Raw genomic sequence first — 23,918 nt, 5'->3', positions numbered from 1 at the left:
GGGTTAGGCAGGGAAGGCAGATTCCGGGCTTTGCCTGAGGCTTCCTATGGAGGGACTCTCTCCGAAGGTCTCATGCTTCCAGGCTTAGAGAACCACTTGGGGCTGTACCTGGAAGAAGGGCCAGGAAGGGAAAAATGCAGAGCACCACTGGTCCCCAGCCCCTGCCCTCACTCTTGACACATCCCACACCATTTGTACTGGGCTGTAGATATGTTTTGTTGAACAGTTTTTCCCATTCATGCCATATTGTTTATTTTAGCTATTTTTATTTTCTTCTTTCTTTTTATTTTTTCTTTTACCATTTTATCACCATGTTTCCTTTGATCAAGTTGTGATTATCTACTTTTTTTTTTTTAAAAGGTTTAAGTTTCTTTTTTAGCCTCACTTTTATAAAAAAGAAGCTAACATCTCCGGGAGCAAGTGTTGCATGGGTGGGTGGGGCCCAGCCTTCCTCCCCATGTCCTGGTGACTCCCTGCCACAGGCGCCATGTCTTCAGGAGCTCCTCCTTGCTGTGAGCCACACACAGGGAAGCTGGGCTGCTGCAAGGCAGGTCTGGGAAAGTCAAGGGTGGTTTCTCCTGTCATCTGTAACCTGCTCTGTTTAAACAGCAGATTTATAAGACCCCGTCCTTGTCTCTTCAAGAGGGTAAGTGGGAGGCCAGGGAGTGGAAATCTGAATTCCTCAGGAGGGCCCCCAGGGAGCTCCTTGCCCTGACTCCCCTAAGCGGGCTGCAGGTGTTCTGTCCAAGTGGACCCCCTCAGTCTTCAGACCATCTGACGCTGGCTGGACTTACCATGGATTATCCTTGGGGTCCTTCTAAAATACTGCATGAATTTTATTTTTTTTAAACTTTTTTTTTTAAGATTTTATTTATTTATTTGGCAGACAGAGATCACAAGTAGCCAGAGAGACAGGCAGAGAGAGGAGGAAGCAGGCTCCCCGAGGAGCAGAGAGCCCAATGTGAGGCTCGATCCCAGGACCCTGGGATCATGACCTGAGCTGAAGGCAAAGGCTTTAACCCACTGAGCCACCCAGGCGCCCGAGTTTTATTTTTTTAATCAAAGAGTTCCTTGCCAGGAGGTGGGCACTGTAATGCAGCCGACCTGGAGCCCATTTCTGGGAGCTCATTAGAAATGACAGGATCCAGAAGCCAGTCTTCTTACATCTGAGTCTCTTGAGCACAGCTTGTCAATGCTATCTCACTTAAATATCTTTAAAAAGAAGGGAAATTAAACACATTATAATGGTTATGGTGAGGGGAGACCAACCTTCAAAAACAAATCCTACTTTTCTGTCATCTAGTCTGTGCCTCCGTTTCCCTGCCTGTATAATGGAGAGAATGCTATTACCTACCTTGTCAGGTTTCTGTGAGGAAGAAAATGTTACTGTGGTAGACAGTGCAAAAGTATTTATTCAATCAAGATTCGTGCATACATATGTGATTACACGGGCTGTTACGTACTGCTTGGTGACCAGTAATGACAAGAAGAATGAGACGTGCCTTCTCTTTGAAGCCTAGAAAGCCGGCTCAGGGAAGGAGTGACAACCAAGGAGGGAGGTCTCACTGGAAATTGACTCTGCCGGCACCCTGAGCCTGGACTTCCAGCCTCCAGAAATATGAGGAAATAAATTCCTGTTGTTTAAGCCACCCGGCCCGCAGTATTCTGTTATGGCGATCTGAGCAGGCATGCTTCTGGCGTATCTTCTTTCCTTATGAAGACACCAGTCCTGTTGGATTGGGGCCCCATCCTTATAAGCTCATTTAACTTTGGTTACCTCTTAAGACTCTGTCTCCAAATACAGTTATAGTGAGGGTTAAAACTTTCACACATGTATTCAGGGGGGACACAATTTGGCCCACAGTACATTCAAACATTACTTCCTTAAATACACACAAGTTAGTAGAAATCCTTGCTATACACTCTCAAAATGATTAATAATTTTAAAGTTATGTGTCTGATGTTTATCTCCCTGAGTAGACTAAGTTCCGTGAGGGCAGGGACAGTGTCTGTCTTCCTTGCCAATATACACCCAGTGCCCAACATAGTCCCTTGTACATGGAAGATATGCAATCAATATTTGTTTAATGAATAAACAGATTTACACTGCCATGCTCTTGTTTAAAAAACAAAACGAAACAAACCAGTTTGGGGTGTCACCACCTTCCCATATTGACCCAGAGATCCTCTTGCGAGACCCTCGGATACTTCTTTGGACCAGCGAGTTGATCCCAAATACAGTGGGTTTTACAGCTGTTTGGGTCTCCTCAATTCCTATCTTACATAACCCTACTTTTCTCACTTTTCAGAACATGCCATGGAAGGGAAAAACACATGCTTCTAAAACACACACACACACACACACACACACACACACACACACCAGTTTTGCTTGATGAAGTGGTCCATTTCCGACTGCCGGCTGTCCTCGGAGGTTCCTCCTCTCATCAACCCTCTGCCTCCAGTTTCTCTGATACCTAAGAATCATCTCTTGCAAGCACATGACCCTTCTCCTCGCCTTTCCTATTTCTTCTCATCATTTTCCCCCACATTTCTGGTTATCCTGAATTATCTATTTCTCCCTGAAATGTCAATCTGTTCTCCCATGTTGTAAACATACTGTTTGGATAAAAACCAAAGTAATTAACACAACAAGACCCCAAATCTCTAACTGGCTGCCCTCTGCCTATTTACTAACCTTACCTTGTGCTCTCCATTGTTCCCAGGACCAAGTTCAAACTCCTTACCACAGTTCATGAACCGTTGAAAATCTGGACTTTAACTGTCGGGTCCCATCTTCCACCAGCTCGGATAAATTCTCTTCTTCTCAGTTCCCCTTCTCTTTCTTATCTACAGCCTTCGGAACATTTTCCCTTCTTCTGGAATCCTTTCTCTGTTACCCGTCTGGCTAACTCCACCTCTCCTGCACGTCACTCCACAGATGGCACTTCCTCCAGAAAAACTTCTGCATTCCCCCGATTTGGGTCTGAGATCCAACATGCTATCCTTTTCCATCAGGACGGCCATTATAAAATAGCATCATTTCCTATTGATAAGCCTGGTATTCCTCACTCAATCTAATTTAATTTTCAATTTTGGGGGAGGTTGTTTCATTAAAATAACGTGTGCATATGTCCCAAAATCCATGGCAACAAAAGAGAGCTGGATCCAGAAGCTGGCCTTAACAGTGCCTTTGTAGAATTAAAGAAAGCTGTCTTTCCATTGCAAACTTTAGTGCTGAATGTGGTGAAAAGTATTTTAAAGATACATACAAATATATAGAGATATAGATGTATACAAATGTATCTACCGATCATGAATAAAGTGCCAATAGTACTCTCTAGACTTACAAGCTGTACGAATGTACCTATAATCCATGGCTGGGGCTCTCGACCACACACCTCAACTCAACAGACACCTCAAATAACTTTCATAGTAAGTGATAAAAAGTGAAAGCTATTATTGGCAATAATACTTCTATTTTGCAAATTGGTTCAATCAAGTATTACACAAAAGAAAGCTAAATTTGTTGTATGAGATTGTGGAGAAAAAAGTAGTCTGTTTACACCGAACATGTATTTGTTAGAAGGGCCTCACAGAGGTCATTTGTAAAATGCCTGTTACATGTACTGACCAAATTAGATGATAATATTTTTATTGTTATTTCAAATTGCCAGTCCCTGGCAGCCGTGATGGATAGAATTAGAAACTTTTTCTATTTGAATCTTATGGGCTCAGAAACTCTCCCAATCAAATGTGGTTCAATATCACATCTATATGTTTTTTAAGATTTTATTTGTTCATTTGAGAGGAAGAGAATGAGAGAGAGAGAGAGAGAGCACGAGAGGTGGAAGGTCAGAGGGAGAAGCAGACTCCCCACCAAGCAGGGAGCCCGATGCGGGACTCAATCCTGGGACTCCAGGATTATGACCTGAGCCGAAGGCAGTTGCCCAACCAACTGAGCCACTCAGGTGCCCCTCAATATCACATCTAACCTTTACCATATTATCACTATCTTTCTCCAAGTCTACAAATTATGAAGCTTCTGTTCAGTAATCATATTTGTTTATGATTTTTTGTGCAAGGTTGATAACACACACACACTTTGTTATGGTTTAAGCTGAAGATCACCTGTGGTTCTTTCTTGATTGTAGATGTTGGGGTAAACAAGTTACAGAACATGATTTGGAATACGGAAAAAACTAAGGAGTTGAGAAACCAAGGCACCATACTGGTTGGCAGGAAGGGAGATGGTAGCAGATTTGGAATATTTTAGAAAGAATGTTGGGTAATAGGTGAGAGATGATTACCAAGGGCTTATATTGTCTTCTGTAAACACGACCCATACAATTACACGTTCTTCAAAGAAAATAAGAGCTAGCACAATGCCATAAAAACACTAAGTAAAATAATGAAACCTTAATGCTGACGGGAAGGAGCAGTGCGTGAAAGCAAAAGAAGTGTAACTGGTCAAGTGAACTTAAAGCTAGAAATGCAAATAATCGGAATAGGCTGGTTCCGGAGCAGGTAGAATCAGGGGCCCCAGCCTCCTCTGGCTTGCTCACCTGCGATGCGGCGGTCATGTTATAGACCATGTCCACGTCTCCAGCGTGCAGACATATTTGACAGTCTTCATTACATGCCTCTTAAACGGACTTTATCAGTAAAACACGGAATGCTGAAAATTTCCTCCAGCGAATTGCTGGCTAAGCTTCCTCCAGTCTGAGAGTGAGAGGGTTAAGTGGTGTGATCATAAACCATACAGTAACTGCTCTCAGACCTATTAGCAGAATGTCTTGCATAGAGTGTCATCCTGCCATTCCCCGTGGGTCCTGTTCACTAACCCCTTGCATTTTGACAGTTATTATCATCCAAGCACAAAACATCATTGCTACAACACAGAGCTATCCGCATAGTAATGTATCAACATCAACTGGGTTCCTGAAAATAATTGTTAAAATCCTGATTTTAATTGGAACATGGGAGAAGAAAGTCAAGCTTCTACATTTATTTTTAAAGGATGCTAACAAAGTTGATTTCTGCTGAGATCACAGGAAACACAACTACGTGCACCTTCTTCGGAGGCAATGTTGCCAGCTTTACAGGAACTCAGGAGTCCTGGGATACTGCCTGTGTACTCACCTGGAGAATACGCCTGCACATCAGGCTCTCTTTAGGATTTTGTGACATGTAAATTATACACTGAGAACTTCCAGGGATGCTGATTTTCAGCAAAATGAAATGTTTTCTTTTCTAACTCTTCTGCCATGATGTTTGCACTATAAAACTGCCCCTTTCTTCAATATTTGTCAGCTCTCCTTTATTCTAACAGGTTTCTTCATTTATAGACTCAGGTCTATTGGCTTGTTTTTTTTTTTTTTTTTTCCTACTCCTTAATTTTATTAGGACTGTTTTAAACAAAGAATTTTCTGTTCAGTGAATTTGAATCCTCATTCCTTCTTTTATTAAATAAATACTTATTTTGCTCAACTTTTAAAATAACTGACCAGAATTCACTTGTCTTTTTATTCATTCACTTTCTGAATGAGTTCCTACACTATTGCAAGTGTAGTAGGGGCTCTCCCAGGTGCTAGATATACAAAGAAAAATGATACATTGTCTGTGCTCTTGAAATGCTCACCATGTGGCTCTGGATTGTAGCCTGTGGCCATTTAGTGAATCAAAGATAGGATTCTACTCTAATGGTGTCAGTCATATACATCTAGCTTACCCTGAAACCTAACCACAGTCCATTTACTCATCTTTGAGTTAAACAATGCCTATAGAATATTAAGTGCTACAGAAACTATAAATTGACAGGGGAAGAGTATTTCTGATTTTGAAGCATAACTTCTAGCTTAATTCAACAAACCAGAATAATGATGTATAATACTGGACCCCAAAACTCAGTGGCTTAAAATAATAACCAAATTATCATTGTTCACAGGACTACAATTTAGCTGGGAGGTTCTCCTAGTCCCAGCTGGGCTTCCCATGTGCTGACACTTAGTTGTGGATTGGGTAGATCGGTCTGCTTATTTTGGTCGGGTCTCATTCAATCTGGGGGTCAGTTGACTGACGGTTGGTCCAGACCATCCTCAAATCTTCTTCACATTCTCATGAAAAGGCAGAAAGAGGTATAGGAGGGCATAAGCCTGACTGTTGAGTGTAAGCAAGAAAATTAAAACAAAAACAAACAGAAAACAGACATTTTTTAAGCCTTTGCAGTCATTCCCTTTGAAATGTGAATTTTTCTTCTCTACATTCTTCTAAAGGGGTATCTAAAAACATCACAGAGTTCTGCTTCTCTTTTTCCTCTTTCCTTCCTTTCCCCTTAAGTCCCCTTCCCTTTCCTTTTTTTCCCCCTTTCCTTCTCTTCCCTTCTTCACCTTCCTCTCCTTTTCCTTAACTTCTACTCTTTTTATTTTCCTTCCCCATGGTGTTTGATGGGATTTCAAAATATTGGTGTGATCTCATGTTTTTCAGTGTCTTTCAATATATATGGAAATAAATCCAAATCTATATCCACATACTTATATTCTCTCCCTCTGTCCACTGTGAGGGCCTGAGCAAAGATACCCCAACAGCAGCAGCAGACACTGGCTTCTGGATACTTCACTAAAAGAAGAAAAGTTCCTTGAAGAAATGGCTGATTCTCAGGTCTAGGGCCAAGAAAGTGAAAGATGAGGCTGGAGTGTCTTGTGGGGCTGCGGAATGACGGAGACATCCCCAAAGGACTCAGAACTCCACCTGAAGGAGTTCCCACTTAAGGCCAAATCTTAAATAATTTCAGCATCAAAATAAGGAATGCTCATATGGGATTATAATGCATACAATGAAGTTGGAATCCATGACTTTAAATAATATGAAAATAAATAAATGAATATATCAAGTTAAGAAAGAGGAAACATGTGGTTTCAAAGTACCACCCCACAAAAAAATGTGTTAATTTAATATGGAAGAGTATAGTAGATACAACAGTAATCACCACTCCTCCGTAACAGGACGGATTGAAAGTGTGTGTCGCCTGGAAAGCTGCCATGAGAGCACAGCGTTACTTCTGTGGTATTTGTGCCAAAGACGAATAATGGGACTCCAAACTTGGAGAAAATATCAGAAAAACAAATTGAGGTATATTCAACAAGGTAACTGGCCTGTTATCCTCAAAACTGTCAAAGTCATGAAAGACAAGGGCAGACGGAGGCACTGTTGTGATTGCTGTAATCGTCGTGGTCTGCGGAAGATTAAAGACATGTGACTCGTCGATGCCATGTGTTGCTCTGGACTGGGTTGTTTTACCATGAAGTACGTTATTGGGACAAGGGTGAAACTTGAATGGGAATTCAAATAAGAATTTGAAGATTGAAATATATAATATGGACATATTATGAAGCTTGATTTATATGGTCTTGTGGTTATGTCATAAATGTCTTTGAAGGAAATAAATGCTAAAATTGGGTTAATAGCACACCTGGTCAGCAATTTTACTTTCAAATGGTTTAGCAAAATGAAGAGTTCTACGTAGCAACTAGCTAACTCTATAATAATTATTTCAAAATTAAAAAAAAATTCTCCTCTCCCCCAAAACTGAATAAATCTTAATAGATCTTCAGTTAGCGGCCTTTAATCATGCCATGAGCCCCAAGATCAATACACATGCAATATAGTCACTGAAGAAATGGGACTGATGGCGGAAACATTCCTTATTTTTAATCTCCAGGAAATAAAATTGTAATAATTATTTCTTGACCATTTACTTTCTCCTGTCACTGAATATATATATATGTGTATATATATATATATATATATATATATATATATATATATATATAATTTCTAATCCTTTGCTGGCATTCCTTACTGAAGTCTAGAAACTTTATCTAGGCAAGTTAAGTTGCGCCATCAGCCAGAGGAGCAGCTGGGATTTAAATCTGTCTGGCTTTGGGACTCAGCCTCTTCCTGCGGGGCTGTGCTGCCCCCGCTCTGTCCTCTGTCCGGGGGTTAGAGCTTTCACATTCCATGGTCTGGTACTGAGATTCTGAAATGTTTCCACTTTCCTATTTCTCACATCAGCGAGTTACAGAACTGAGTTACCAAGTGTTATAGTAATGTCTTGAGATGAGTTTCTTTCTTTTTTTTTTTTTTCCAGAAAACCCTAGAAAGGTAATCATTAATGAATGAGATATGTTTCAGTGGAGAAATGAGATAAGAGAATAAACGTATTTTGTATTTCTGGGAAAACTAGAGCAAGGGGATAAACGGAGGGCTGGGAATGAGAAGAACTAAAAGAAGCCTGAAGGTAATCCCCACAAGGGTAGGAACTTTTTGCTTAGACTAGTGTCTAGTACATACTAGGTACTCAGTAAATAAACATTGAATGAATAAAGGAGTAAATTGAAAACAAGGGGATTCCAAAGATAAAATTTGGCCTTCTTTATAATTTTGCCTAAAGCTACTTTGAATTCCAGCCAATATGTATTAGAGAGTACTGTGAGTGCAGTTAATCTACCAGTTACGCTGGGTATCTGCTCCTTAAGCAACACTGGTTTCAGCAGGAAACATTTAAATATAAATATAAATATATATATATATATTTTTTTTCTCCTAATGTCTCTTAATCCAAATCTTTCTGACGCTGCATAATGAATGTTAACCATGGGTGAAAGATGGGTAGTGCCTGTTCAAGCGCAGTATAATTTGATTTGGCATACCCAAAATATTTTTGTCTTCTGATAAAGCCCTTACAATAAGTGACTAAGTGTTCCAGTGTTCCTGCCAGAAGATATCAACATGACAAGTACAGCCAAACTACCCAATGCAGGTCAAGACCAACTTCCAAATGTGGGACAATTCCCAAGGTCTCTGGATGATACAGCAGCGAAACAACAAAGTGCTCTTTGGTGATCGGTATCCTTATGCCCAGTTGTCGACGGCAATAGAAAAGAGCACCAGGCAAAACCATCCTCAGAATTCCCATCAGGCTTTATGGATGGAGCCCAGCTTGTAAGTCTGCCCAGAACCGAGTGGGAATTAATTCTTTCTAGACACCATGTGTCAACCTAATTTGTGGAGTCCTTCCCTCCTGAGTTATTGGCAGAGGAAAATGAAGTGTCAGTTGCATTGTTTGCTCACCTGAGCTACAGTTAGTCCATGTCAGTGTTCATACGAGCAACGACTGACGTAGAAATAGAGATGGGACGTTAAGATAAGTTCAAAACTTCAGAAATTTTGAGGTCCTTCATTTAAACCCTCTGCTAGTGTAATAGCACGTGTTCCTTCATGAGAGAAAATAGAAATATCCTGTTTCTGAAATTCTTTTGGTGTGTCACTAGGTGTTTATCTTCTCTAGGGCAATGTAGATGAATCGCTGTGGGACCATCTTTAATGTGGTCCCTATGAAACGTTGGTCTTATATGCCATCCTGCATGTAAAGCTATGTATGTTTTCCCAGGTCTTTTACACTGTGGTCTTGGATAAAGACAGACTACATCTAATGTGTTCTTTATCTTGACCTCCTGGAGCTACCGTCTACCAATTTTCCTTCCCTCCTCTGCCCCAACTCCACCATACCTTACCTCCAATAATCACGCCCTATTGATTTTTCTTTCTAAATATTTCTAGAATTTATCGCTCTGTCCATGCTTACTCCCACCATCTACCCTTTGACTTCCCCTAGACTATCTCAGACTATCAACAGCCCCTAACTTGCCTCCTTGCCTCTAGCCTTGGCCCCATCAAGCTCATTCTCCACATAACAGCCAGAATATTTTTAAATCTGACTTAATATTCTCAAATTGTTCACTACCAATCTCTCTACAAAGAAGAGACTTGCCTGTCTTGTTCAATACTGCGTCCTCAGCGCCCAGAGCACGACCCGACACAAGGGGGGCACGCAACAATTATTTGTTGAGCAAACAAATATGTGGCTCTGAACCAGAGACCTTGACAGACGTACCTGGGCTCTTTGTCACCCTGCACACTCCAACCCTCCACTGGAGACTGATCACTTTCCAACCTAGAGAACAGAGAGTACCATTTTTAGCATCGTGGGCCGGGCCATCCTGACCCAGCTGCTGCCTACAATCCCACCATCAGCTCTGGCTGCACATTCGAATTCTGTGCATTCGAGTAATTTTGAAATAATTAGAGCACTGACACACTGCCCCGATCTCATGCCCTGTCCATCTGAAATATTATTTTACCTCCTCTTTGCCTTTTACCAGAAATTCTTCCCTGATCAATACCCCCTCCCCTGCAGCCACACCAACACATACTTCTCAGACAAGGGAAGATACTCAGAATAATCCGTGCGTTTAGCTGCCGTTGTCTTCCTTATCTTACTCTGTAACCATCTGTTCAAGCATCCTCTATCCTCCCTAGAGTGTCATCTTTGGGGATTAGAGACCATGACTTATTCACCTTTGTGTCCTTAATACAAAGCATGGGGCCTGCTACACTCAGTATGAACTTCTTGAATGAATAAATGATGCTCAAATTAGGGAAAATATAGTAAAAGTAAAGGTTATGCTGTGTTTATGTTTCTACTGTGTTGTGGCTTTAAAATTAAGATATTCTCCTGATTAAACCTTTTGTTCTAGTGAGCAGTAACAAAAAGTACATTAAAATTTCAGCAGTCAGATCACATTTCGGCATTATATTTTTGCTTTTCTCAGAACAAACCCTGTCTCCTCTAACACTTTATTTGCCTGCATCTGTAATCAAGATATTAGCTTTCGCCCATAGCAATCAAACAGCACAAATCATAATAGAAATGTAAGGAGATGATTACTTAAATTTGTGAATTCACTTTTCTTTTCTAGGACTGTTTGATATTGTTCTATCTTTAGTGAGCAGAGTTCATGCAAGCTCTGTCTGACCAAGTCGTTAACACCACATTTGAGATGGAATGAGAAGACTTTTGCGTGGGGCTGCTTTTATGTGGCTGTGAAGTCTGTCCTTTAATTAGCATTCCTATCTGTTTGCAAAGCATGCTGTTTAATTCAATTTCTATTTAAAAAAAAAAAGAAAGGAAGAGAAAACACAGGAGTATTTCTTGCACCAAGAGTGACAGAGGAGCATGTTTGAATTTTTAAATCAAAAGTGTGTGAACCACTCAGGCTTGGATATCTATCATCTCTGCAGAAGTTCAAATGGGCCTAAGACTCAAGGGCGGTGGGGCTTGGAAGATATGCACTGAGGCTAAAGCTGAAAACCTAGCTGAATGCAGCGTCTCTCTGAGAAACGTGGTTGCTGTTTTAGTTAGAGGTAATTGATGGTCTATAGGGACTGGCTTTGTCACTTCTGCTCCTTTGAACTGAACCTGATGGGTCTCTTGTTATCCATAGAGATACTACCTCTACCCCCAGAGCACTTTTTAATCCACTATCTCCTTTGGACAAGTGATTGAGCTCCCCTGGAATATCTTTAACGGATACTGTGCTGCTAAACCAAGGAAGCTTGGGATGGAAGAGACAGGTATTAATTTTTAATGGGGTCACCCTCTATCAGGTGAAACTTTCTGCTTATGGGTCAAATGCAAGTGTCACACTGAATCCATGTTTCCCTAGGATGAGCAGGGAGTAGAGCTTGTTTGTGCTGTGGTTCCTGGGCCACCTGTCTTTGAGAGTACGCAGCGCTAACAGGCTTGTGAGTCGCCCTTGTTGACAACTGGTGGCACGGAGCCATAAGACTCAAGGATGTAATTTGGATATTTTTTCCCAATGTATGCATGAAGATTTTGTCTTTTTGGTATTTCAGACACTGATAATTCCAGCAAGTTAAGCTTCTCTTTGTCTACTGTAGGGCAGGGCTTCACAGATGTTAGACTTCTCCTAGTCCTGCTCAACAGGATTAAGCTAATTCCTGTGACAAAGAATCCTTGACCTGTGGAATTTGTGTCTTGGGAATCAGCCGTCCTCAAACTCTTTATCTTAAGTACTTTAAAAAATATTCTTTGTAGGGGTGCCTGGGGGGCTCAGTGGGTTGAGCCCCTGCCTTCAGCTCAAGTCCTGATCTTGGGATCCTGGGATTGAGCCCAGCATTGGGCTCTCTGCTCAGCAGGGAGCCTGCTGCCTTATCTCTCTCTGCCTGCCTCTCTGCCTACTTGTGATCTCTGTCTGTCAAATAGATAAACAAAATCTTAAAAAATATATTACTAGTAAATTAGTTAAAAAGACAGTGCTGCTGTTCCACACTTGATACTGGGTGGAAGCATTAGGAATGAAAACCACAGTAAGGCTTAGTTTTTAGTTTTAGAAAACATGCAAGTAGTTCATATTGTACATTCATACATTCTTTTTTTTTATAGTTCTATTTTTAAAATAAAAAGAATTACTAAATTATGTATGTTTCCGTGACTGTAAGTTTTGATCATGGTTCTGCTACTAACCAGATGGACGAAGTGTGGGTATGATTTAATTAACAAATAAAATAATGGGATGAGAAGGTGGATTTCTCACACCCATTTTGATTTTACAAGTTTATGATCTTGTGTTCTTCGGGAGGCCAGAAGATATATGTTACCTATAAACTAACCTTATGTGATTTCTACAAAGTCTCTGTCTAGTATTTAACTTCTTAATTTCTGTGAAATTTGAACCTGCTCTATCTGGTTCCTTAATAGTTTTTCTCATGAATAACAAAATAATGTAGCTGACAAGGTCTTAGGAAGCAGCCATGTTGTCAATATTTTTGAAAGGCTTATTACAACATACCCTCCTTAAGCTCTCAGGATGTTGCCCACACTTGGTAATCAGTGAATGAACGCAGCAGGGAATATGGCTCTAGAAATTTATTCAGCTCAAACAAGACATACACCAACCACCCCCTTTTGTAGCAATGAGGGATTAGTTTTCCCTTTAAAAAAAATACTTTCTTAAAAAGAAGAAAGGAAGAAAGAAAGAGAGAGAGAGAAAGGAGAAAAGATTGCTTGTAAGTCTAAAAATATGGAGAGAATACCCCCTAAAACAGTAAGTGTATTCAACTCAGGCTGGACAATAAAATGTATCTAGTAGCTACCATGTTCCAGGCTTTTGTCTAATTAGTAGGGGTATCGAAATATATTAGACAACCTGATGTAAAAATCTTATAATCTAGTTCATGTATCAAGTTACCTGTACTGAGAGTTTTATTATTTTTTATGATGTTATGTTCGTCACCATGCAGTACATCATTAGTTTTTGATATAGTGTTCCATGGCTCACTGTTTGTGTATAACTCCCAGTGCTCCATGCAATCCGTGCTCTCCGTAGTACCTGTCACCAGGCTAAGCCACCTCCCTATCTCCCTCCCTTCTAAAATCCTCTGTTTGTTCCCCAAAACCCATAGCCTCTGCAATGAGAGTTTTAATGCAATGTGGTAAATTCAGTGTGAACTCTGCCATGCAGACAGAGAGAAGGGGCCTTTTGGGAAAATCCTTGGAAGGAGACTAGGCAGAGGAATCACAGAAAGATTCCAGGGAAGATAACTTTAAACCCATATTTGAACAATATGCAGGGATTTTTTAAGTTGGAAATATGTCTCAGTGTATGTGGCAATGTTTACATGTAGGTATGCGTATGGGTGTGGATGTGGGAGGAGTGGACACAAAGGGGAGGCAAATAGCCTGGGTCAAAGAAGGAGCATATAAAGAAAAGTTGTATTTTTATTAAATATAGCAATTAAACAGATGGTTGTTATATAGAAAAATATTAGATTGGTTGATTAGTTTTTTTTCCCAGTCTGTTGATTTGCAGCCATATAGACCCTATCACAACTAATGCTTAACTCCACAAAGCAAATGCAATGCTAATTTATGAGGAAGACCAAAGGACACATGACTCTACTAATCACAGTGCTATTATGAAGCTTTTTACTTTATATACAAAAATAACTTATTATGAAATAACTATTTCAACCAAATCAGAGAAATATTTGGAAAGTGAAGGCAAAAAAAAAAAAAAGAAGAAGAAGAAGAAGAAGAAATTCACTACCATACCACTGTGATTGTTGTCTTTAATTTTAGGGTTTCTTCCATTTCTTCTATTTTTTTTTCTTCTTTTAACCTTTTTTTTTTTTTAGTATACATAAAATAAAGCTCACTATTTTTTAACCTATCTTTTTTAATGTATAGAGCTGAGTTTTGATAACGCTTAGGGTTACATAATCATCATCACAATCAAGACACAGAATGGTTCTGTTACCCTAAAAAAATACCCTCATGCTGTCTTTTTGGAGTTAAACCTTCATCTCCCCCTTACCAATTACAACTACTGATCTATCCTCTGTCCCTATAGTTTTCCGTTTCCCAGAACATCATATTAATAGAATCATACAGGTTGTAGCAATTTGTGCCCAGTTTCTTTCAGTTACTGCAATGCAGTAATTCAATTACTGCAGCTGCATTAATCATTAATTTTTTTTTCATGTATTGCTGAAGATTTTACTGCATGGTTATACCATGGTTTACCATTCACCAATGTAAGTACATTTGCATTGTTTCCAGTGTTTAGAGATTATAAATAAAGTTGCTATAAACATGCATGTACAGATTTTTGTGTGAAAATAAGTTTTCATTTCTAGAAGTGGGACTGTTGGGCCATGTGGTAAGTGTATGTTTAACTTTATAAGAAACTGAGAAACTGTTTTTAAAGAGACTAACATTTTGCATCTCTACTAGAAATGTATGAGAGTCCTAATTACTTTGAATCCTCATCAGTACTTGATGTTGTCAACTACTTTTTTATCTTCTCTAATGTATGTGTCGTAGTATTTCATAGTGTTTTAATTTGCACTTCCTTAATGACTAATGTTGTTGAGCATTTTTCTTATGCTATTTGCCATCCAGATATTTTCTTTAGTCAACTCTTTTTGCCTATTTTAAATTGCGTTTGTTTTCTTACAGCTAAGTTTTAAGAGACCTTTTCATATTCTTGATAAAGTACTTTATTTGGTATTTAATTTACAAATAATTCTCTCCTGTCTTTTCATTTCTGAGAAAGTCTTTTGCAAAGATTTTAATTTTGATGAAATTCTATTTCTTTTTTTTTTTTTAAAGATTGATTGATTTTAAAGACAAAGCATGAGTGGGGTGGAGTGGGGAGAATGAGGGGAGGTGTAGAGGGAGAAGGAGAGGGACAAGCAGACTCTGTGTTGAGTGTGGAGCCAGATGTGGGGTTTAGTCCCATGACCAAGATCATAACCTGAGCTGACTCCCAGAGTCTGATGCTAAATTTTCTGAGCCACCCAGCACCCCTAATTTTTTTTCTTATATAGATGATGCTTTTGGTGTTATTTTTTCTATTTAAAATGCCTTTTTAAGGGGTACCTAGGTGACTCAGTTGGTTAAGGAACCGACACATGATCTCAGGGTTGTAAGATTGAGCCCCATGTCAAGCCCTGACTTGGGCTCTGTGCTGGGCATGGAGTCTCAGGTTCTCCAGCCCCTTCTCCCCTGCTAATGCTCTCTCTCTCTGTCTAAAAAGAATTTTTTAAAATCCTTTTTAAATATTTGTAATCTTAGAATGTATGCATTTTTTATTGTCTATTGTCATCCAATGTTATATCAAGAACACCTTTTGGTGTTATTATATACTTTCATTCATTCTTGAAAATAACACATTTTCCATAGAATATAATAATGTATCCATTTGGGGCGCCTGGGTGGCTCAGTGGGTTAAGCCTCTGCCTTCAGCTCAGGTCATGATCTCAGGGTCCTGGGATTGAGTCCCACATCGGGCTCTCTGCTCAGCAGAGATGTCTCTCTCTGCCTGCCTCTCTGCCTACTTATGATCTCTGTCTATCAAATAAATAAATAAATTTTTTAAAAAAAATGTATCCATTTGTTCAGCATAAATTCATTGAATACTTACGATGTACAGAGATTATAGTAGCAAGAAAAAAATAACATTCCTTTCTTTTACTCTTACATTCTAGTGTAACATTCTCCAAAATTACTTGATCTATTTCCTAAAAATGCAGAATGTCTAATTCTTTCCCTGAAAATTAATTTAATAAGTGTGAGGTACAGCCCAATAAATCTTTTGTAATTGCCTATAAGTCAAATTTTAAAAACATCAATCACACAGATATTTACAATATTATGTAATGTTTCATAATCATTTTAACCTTATTGAATATTTAGATTGATTTTTGTTTTTCTACAGTATAAATTATGTTAACAGTGTACTTTCATTATTTTTAACAAAGTCTACCAACACAGGTAACAATAAAGATGAACAATGATAGACTAAGAGAGATCCACATACATATGAACCTAGTGAAAACAAATTACATTCTGTTCATATAAACTCTTCAGCAGCGGATGACAGCAGTGTCCAGATTTCTGGAAAAGTGAGCAATAAATATTGTATTATCTTTGTGTATACCTAACTTGAGTCCACATTTGTAGGTATAAAACACAGTTGATCCTTGAAAAATATGGGGGTTGGGGCGACTGACTCTCCAGGCAAAAATCCACATTTTTGGCCCCCCAAAAAACTTAACTACTAAAATCTTACTGTTGACCAGAAGCCTTCTCAATAATATACACAATCAGTGAACACAAATTTTTTATGCTATATGTATTATATACTGTGTTCTTACAATAAATTAAGCTAGTGAAAAGAAAATGTTATTAAGAAAATCACAAGAAAGAGAAACTACATTTATAGTTCTGTATTATATTCATAAAAGAAAATATCCATGCATAGCCGAACCAGTGCCGTTCAAACTCATGTTGTCCGAGGGTCAATTGTAACTGTTATTTTCATGACTAACTCAGATGAAGGGTATACATTGTTTTCTTGACAATGTCTTAATGCAATTTCAAAAAGCTGGAGCTATGTGGGAAGAGGAATAAAACTCTTAAGGGTCTATGCAATAGAAAAATACGGAAGAACTTCTTAACCAAGCAACAGATGTTCTCTTCAATAAAACTTATGATCCAGCTGCACTGTATTTAGTTCTCTGAGCTTGTAACTGACTCTACTCTCAGGGTCCAGGTGGGAGAGTTGAATACCCAGGAAAGTTGGCAAAAAGCACATGATTATTATGATTGCATCCAAATATGAGGAGTTGAAATGACACATTAATAGAAACCCATTTCCTTTATTGACCTTAATGCTGCCTCTGGCTTTGTCAAGATAGTACACGTAGGACCTGGTTATCTGCTTCCTGAAACTCCAAATTCCTTAATTGGCTTTAAAGAATATACCTATGGGGAAAAAGGAAAAAATGATTTGAGTAGGGATCCTTGGTCTCTTACTTCATACAAATATGTATAGTGAAACTTTCTAGAAGGAGATGAACAATTTCCAGAACTTTAGGATTAGCAGAACACAGTGTTCAAATAATCCTGCGTGAGGATAGCACAAGTATCTTCTATTCACTATAAACTTTGAAAAGATGTTCAAGTGAGGACTGGTAGGTTTACATAAAGAACAAGTTTTATTATGAGAAATATATATTTGAGACCTGTTTTTTATATCTTGATTACTGCATCTTACATGGTGTTATATTTTAAATAATTATTCTCACCAAGTTCTAAAAATATCTCTTCAGTGCAACACTTCGGTAAGTGCAAAAATATTCCCAGGACTCCATCTGAGAATTTCAACACTTGTACCCATTTTTCAGGATTAAAAACTCAACCCATTCATCTAACAAATTCCTACTACTTTTTATTGGAAATTTATTTATTTTTATTAACATATAATGTATTATTTGCTTCAGGGGAACAGGTCTGTGAATCATCAGTCTTACACAATTCACAGCGCTCCCCATAGCACATACTCTCCCCAATGTCTATAACCCAGCCAACCTACCCCTCCCCGCCCACTTCCCAGCAACCCTCGTTTTGTTTCCTGAGATTAAGAGTCTCTTATGGTTTGTCTCCCTCCCCGATCTCATCTTGTTTCATTTTTTTCCCCTCCCTACACCCCACCTCTCAAACATCTCAAACCCCCCACCGCCTCTCAAATTCCTCGTATCAGAGAGATTATATGATAATTCTTTCTCTGATTGACTTACTTTGCTTAGCATAATACAAATTCTTATTACTTCCTAAAAATATAAAAGTTTCTCAACTCACCTGAGGGAAGAGGAGAAAGTAACTAACCTTTACTATATTCTGGATACAAGCAATTTTTCATGGTTCCTCTCGTTTGACCCTTACAATAATTTTTCACAGGTGGCATAAACATTTTAAGGATGATGGAAACCAAGGCAGAGAAACCAAAGTAAACCTTTTAACCTTGACACCTTGTACCTCCCAATAGTGGAAAAATGATTCTTTTTCTACGGAGTGAGATCAGATGATATCGTGAATATGTTATTAATTGATGTCAGGAATAAAACTATAAGAACATGTCACATAATTGCAGTACTCCTTGCCAACCTTTGGAAGACAGTAAAATAATGCACACGTTACCTAATATGTTTATAAGATGAATGTGTCCAAATGGTTGTGTAACACTTTAGAAAAAGAAAAAAAAATCTCCTTATTGAAGCATCTGTCCAGAAATTAATCAATTAATTTCTCTCTCTCTTTCAACATTTACCAAGCAAATATTATGAAACTAGTACTTTAATCCACATTATCATTTTTTAAAATGCAAACAGAGTTTTGTGATTCCTGATTTAAAAATGGGGAGACTAAGGCTCAGAGAGGTGAAAGTGACTCGGGTCGTCCGTGGGCACAGCCAGGATTCAAACAGATCGCCTTGAATCAGAGCCCTTCACGTTGCCTTTGTCCAATTTCTTATCTAGATGCTTAGCAGAGTGCTACATCTACAACATATGCTATACTTTCCACCTTAAATTTTTACATTTCATCTTACATGGGCTTCCCAACAACTCCACCTGAAGCCTACTTTTCCTCTCCTATGCTTGGCTTATCATTTCTCCTCTCCAGGTTGGTATCTGATAAAATCTCCCAGTTTTGCTTTAATTGGCATTGGCAACATGTGGTCTCTGATAAAAAGCATATTTTCTTTCGAGATTGCAATCATCAGTTGGGCTCATTTTTCTTGGCCCCACCATCAAGCCGAACTTATTTGGAAAAAGAAACAGCAGCTTGTGGGTTACTAAATGCCAGAGAGCTGAACTTAAAAAAAGAGAGAGAAAAGTCACACAGGAAAACAACTTAAAAATACATTCAGAAAGCCTCGTGTGTGTGCATGTGTGCGCGCGTGTGCGCGCGCGTGTGTGCAAGCACAGACTTACGTCAATCATTCTGTTCACATATAATATATATGCAGAATCGGTCTGTGTATGCAAAACTCTTAAAGGGCATGATTTTTACCCATAGCCTATTTATTCCAAACATAGCTAAACGAGGAGGCCAAATATAGAAAGTGATGCTCCAGGGGCCCTACGGCCTATATAGAATTTAAACTCCAACGATTTGCAAAATCACTGCTAAGACAGCTTGCTCATACTGTCAGCGCGCCAGCACCAGAAGCCCGTGGTGTATTTCTGTCTTGGCAGATGCACATTCTGTTGTAAAGGTCTGTTCATCTGATGCCTTCCTTGTTTTCAGGTAATGCTCAGCGCTTTCTTGCGGGGGAGGAGTGCCGTGGAGCCCGTGTCCCTTCTCCCTGTCCTGTAGCAGAGACAAGTCTACCCCGACTCTGAGGTGGGACCCGTGCCCCGGTTTACCGCCATTCCAAGGTCATTCCTGCACCACGAAACTGTGGGTCACGGGCGCTCTCATTTCTTCCCTTTCCTATGACTCAATTTTATTTTTAGTATTTGTCAGGGCAGAGGGAAATAAATCAGTGTTGGGTGGTGTTGACAATGATTACATTTCTCTAAAACGCACCTTAGGTTTGAGGCGTGGGGTGTGTGTGTGTGTGTGTGTGTGTGTGTGTGTGTGTGTGTGTGGTTTTCTTTTCTTTTCTTTTTTTTTTTAGATTAGAACATGGTTTCCCAAACTGATTAGCATAGTTTTTAAGCCACTCCGAAGTGTTTGTTAGGCTTCCATGCTGGTCTCCATATGCCTCTTTTCAATTACATGTGCCGCCACCAGTATGGCTAAATGAAACGCTTCTTTAAAAACAGAAAGCAAACTGTTAGGCTTTGTGCAGTGTAACTGGCTGGAGTGTGACATCCCAAACTGCCCTGACTTCATCACCAAACTGCTAAATGTTCTGATTGCAGAAATAGCCTTGAAAATGTATCTTGAAATGAGATAACTATGGGAATCAAAGAAGAGGAGGACAACTGGAAAGGATTAAAATGATACAAAATGGAGTTTAAGTCACAGTCATCCTGGAGGCTCTCTGTGGGGAGGATTTTTATCATTGTGTGGTTGAAAAATAATAGTAATCAACCGTAGTAAGAATAATTCTGAAGTTCATTGACCTACTTCTTAAAGGTTAGGCATGATTCTAAAATCTTCACATTATGTCAGTTTATTAACCCAGTCAGTTATCACAGCAACGCTGTAAGGAGAGTATTGGAATTTTACATATGAAGAAACTGACACAGAGAGAGTCAGCAATTTTCCTGAAGGCCAGAAGCTAGGACACGGTGCAGCTGAGAGCAAGCCTAGGTAGTGTGGCTCCAGAATTTGTGTCTTATTTTAAGGTCACTTAGAGAAACAAATGCAAGCATTTTAATAGGAAACCCTTTGTTCATCTAAGCTTGTGCCGCTCCTCAGTGGGTTGTATTACTAGATTGTAAATTCTCTTGTATCACCCACTAGAGTGCCTGTCATATATCCAGTTCTCAGGAAATGTTTGTGGAATAAATGAATAAATGAATGAATGATGTCCTACTTTCTGGGAAGTGCCATAAGTAAACCAATTAGAGTGCAAAACAAGACATCAGTTGGGCAAAACAAACAAACAAACAAAAAACAACTTGTGAAACATCTATTCAGCTTCTCATTTACTCTTTTCTTTTTCCAGCTTTATTGAGATATGATTGACATATAACATCATGTAAGTCTAAGGTATACGATGTGATGATTTGATACAGGTATATATTGCAAAGTGTTAATACAATAAATTTATTTCAGGATGTGAAGGTGATCTGACTGTGACGTCGGTCCCCCCCCCCCACCGGATCACCGGGCTTGATTGTGCTGATCTGGCTAGCTAAGCAGGTGTCTGTCCCCTTCTTCCCTTACTGCTTCACATTTGTCCCTCCCAGAGCGCATACTTGCTGGAAGAGGACAAAAAAACAATAAAGTTACTTAACACATCCTTCACCTCTCATTGTTACCATTTTGTTGTTATGGTCGTCATCACTGCTGTTGTTGTAATGGTGAGGACGGTAATGTTCTACCTCGAAGCCACGTTCAAGAATAAATACAGCATCATTAGCAACAGTCACCATGTTGTACATTAGACCGTGGAACTTACTCATCTTATAACTTAAAGTTTGTATCCTTTGGCCAATATCTCCCCATTTCTCCTACCCTCCAGCCCCTGGAAACTACAATTCTACTCTGTCTCTATGAGTTCAATATTTTTAGACCTTATACATAAGTGGAGTACGTACAGCATTTCTCTTACACTAGCTGACTTATTTCACTTAGCATAAAACCATCAAGGTCCATCCGTGTTGTTGCAAATGGCAGAATTTCCTTCTTGCTCACCACTGAATAATATTCCATTATACATACATATATACCATAGTTTCTTTATCATTCATTCATCAACAGATACTAGGTTATTTCCATGTCTTGACTATTGTGAATAGTGCTGCAGAGAATAAGGGAGTACAGAGATCTCTTTGAAATAGTGATTTTATCTCCTTCACATATATACCCACAAATGAAATGTCTGGGTCATATGGTACTTCTATTTCTTAATTTCTTGAAGAACTTCCATACTATTTTCCATAGTGGCTGCACCAATTTACATTCCCACCAACAATGCACCAGGGTTTCCTTTTGTCCACATGCGTACCAGCATTTTTTATCTCTTGTCTTTGGGATAATAGCCACCCTAACAGGTGTGAGATGACAGCTCATTGTGATTTTCACTTATACCTTCTAGGTGACTAGTGATGTTAAGTCCCTTTTCAGGCACCTATTGGCCTTTGTATGTGTTCCTTGTAAAAATGTCTATTCAAGTCCCTGCCCTTTTTAAATTGAATTATTTGTTCTTTTGGTATTGAGTTTTGTGGTTTCCTTATATATTTTTAACCCTTCATCAGGGATGTTAACCCTTTATCAGACATATGGTTTGCATGTATTTTATCCCATTCCATAAGTTGTCTTTCACTTTACTGATACTTTCTTCTGCTGTGTAGAACCCCCCCCCCCTTTTTTTTTTGATGTGCTTAGTGTTGCTCTTGTTGCTTGTCCTTTTGGTGTCATATCCAAAAGATATATTGCCAAGTCTGATGTTAAGTAGTTTCCCTCAGGCCAATGTTTTCTTCTCAGAATTTGCTGTTCAGGTCTTATGTTTAAGTCTTTAATCCATTTTGAGTTAATTTTTGTGCATGGTGTAAGATAGGGGTCAAATATTATTTTTTTGCATATGAGTATCCAGTTTTTCCAGCAGCATTTATTGAAGATTATCCTTTCTCCATTGAGTATTCTTAAAGAATACTTGTCGACTATTAGTTGATCATATATGTATGAGTTTAGTTCTGGGATCTCAATTCTGTTCTATTGCTCTATGTGTCAGTTTTTGTGCCAGTACCATACTGTTTGATTACTATAGTTTTGCAATATAGTTTGAAATCAGGAAATGTGATACCACCAGCTTTGCTCTTTCTCAAGAGTACTTTGACTACTTAGGGTCTTTTGTGGTTTCAAATAAATTTTAGAATCTTTTTTTTTTTCTATTTCTGTGAAAAATTCCACTGGAATTTCCATAGGGATTACATTAAAATCTATGAATGGCTTGAGTATTTTGTACATTTTAAAAGTATTAACCTTCTGATCCATGAACATGGGATATCTTTCCATTTATTTTTGTCTTTTTCAAATTCTTTCATCAATGTCTTATAATTTCTGACACAAAGATCTTTTACTTTCTTAAATTTATTTCTAAATATTTTATTGCTTTTGATGCTATTGTAAATGAGATTGCTTTTTTTTAATTTAATTTTTTTCAGTGTTTCAAAATTCATTGTTTATGCGCCACACCCAGTGTTCCATGCAGTATAATGGGATTGCTTTATTTCTTTTTCATGGTTCATTGTTAGTGAACAAAGTGGAACAGATTTTTTTTAAAGATTTTATTCATTTGACAGAGAGAGAGGAGGAAGCAGGTTCCCTGCTGAGCAGAGAGCCTGATGTGGGCCTTGATCCCAGGACCCTGAGATCATGACCTGAGCCTAAGGCAGAGGCTTAACCCACTGAGCCACCCAGGTGCCCCTGGAACAGATTTTTCATTATAAAATATTACTTGTTAATTGGGTTAAGAGGCATTGCAGCATGATAGGAAATGGTTACACACTAGTGTGAGAGCCAACACAAATTCTAGTCTTAGTTCCAAGGAAGCCACATACCCACTTGATCTTATTTGGTCACTCCAAGTTGGACTTCAGTTTTCTCTTTGTCAAATAAGTGTATTTATTTAGAGAGAAACCCTTTCTAACTCTGATATCCCATAATATTTCCAAGCAATCAAGATTAGAACTCAACATTGGTTTTGTTTTTGTTTGCATTTCTTTGAAACAAGTAGTCATTGAATATCCATAGAATGGCTCTACTTTATCTATTTTTTTTCTTTTTAAAAAAATTATTTATTTTTTATTAATGTATAATGTTATTATTTGTTTCAGGGGTACAGATCTGTGATTCATCAAGTCTTTCACAATTCACAGCACTCACCACAGCACATACCCTCCCCAGTGTCCATCACCCAGCCACCCCATCCCTCCCACCTCCCTCCCCTCCAGCAACCCTCACTTTGTTTCCTGAGATTAAGAGTCTCTAATTTATCTATTTATGAGCATGGAAAATGTTACTTTCACCA

The sequence above is a fragment of the Enhydra lutris genome, unplaced genomic scaffold (assembly GCF_002288905.1).
Source record: "Enhydra lutris kenyoni isolate GAN:26980312 unplaced genomic scaffold, ASM228890v2 scaffoldscaffold21, whole genome shotgun sequence".
Classification (NCBI taxonomy): Eukaryota; Metazoa; Chordata; class Mammalia; order Carnivora; family Mustelidae; genus Enhydra; species Enhydra lutris.
This window is presented reverse-complemented; position numbering follows the sequence as displayed.